Source organism: Myotis davidii, unplaced genomic scaffold, assembly GCF_000327345.1.
Source record: "Myotis davidii unplaced genomic scaffold, ASM32734v1 scaffold4, whole genome shotgun sequence".
In the NCBI taxonomy this organism is placed as follows: domain Eukaryota; kingdom Metazoa; phylum Chordata; class Mammalia; order Chiroptera; family Vespertilionidae; genus Myotis; species Myotis davidii.
Window position 1 is genome coordinate 387732 of NW_006294707.1, and position 628 is coordinate 388359.

At 57.8% G+C, this 628-nt stretch overlaps 1 protein-coding gene across 1 annotated transcript in view; it reads right to left on the bottom strand.

The window, feature by feature from the left end:
- The window catches only part of ITPR3 (inositol 1,4,5-trisphosphate receptor type 3), a 120267-nt gene that overhangs the window by 105808 nt on the left and 13831 nt on the right, over positions 1-628 (bottom strand).

The following is a 628-nucleotide window of genomic DNA, read 5'->3' on the forward strand; positions in this document are numbered from 1 at the left end:
GACCCTCGGTCACAGCTGGATGCACAGTGTCAGACACACAGACACGAACACACAGACACACGCAGGCACACACCAACACACACCAGCTGGGCACTGGTGATCACAGAAATAGAAGCTACGTCCTGGCCTAGCAGATTTGGCTCAGGGGATAGTGTCGGCCTGCGGACTGAAGGGTCCTGGGTTCAATTCTGGTCAAGGGAGCGTGCCCGGGTTGGGGACTTGGCCAGAGTCCCTCGTGCAGGAGGCAGCCAATCAATGATTCTCTCATCATTGCTGTTTCTCTCTCTCCCTCTCCCTTCCTCTCTGAAATCAATAAAAATATATTTTTAAAAAAATAGAAGCTAGCCCTGTTCTAAATTCCTGACACGCATCATCACACACAACCTGACGGCAACCCAGAGGCGACACCACCACTGCCCTGGCTGTACAGATGGGGAAGCGGAGGCACCGGGCAGTCAAGGAACCTGCCCACGTCCCGGGGCCACGATGCGAACCCAGCCCATGTGGCTGTGTCTGCGCTGGTGGCTACCGCGCTGGAAACACGCCCCAGGCACCCCAGGCAGGCGCTCAGCCACACACAGAGCAGACGTGCAGTCACAGAGCCGCCCGGAGCCACCGCTGGGGAGAC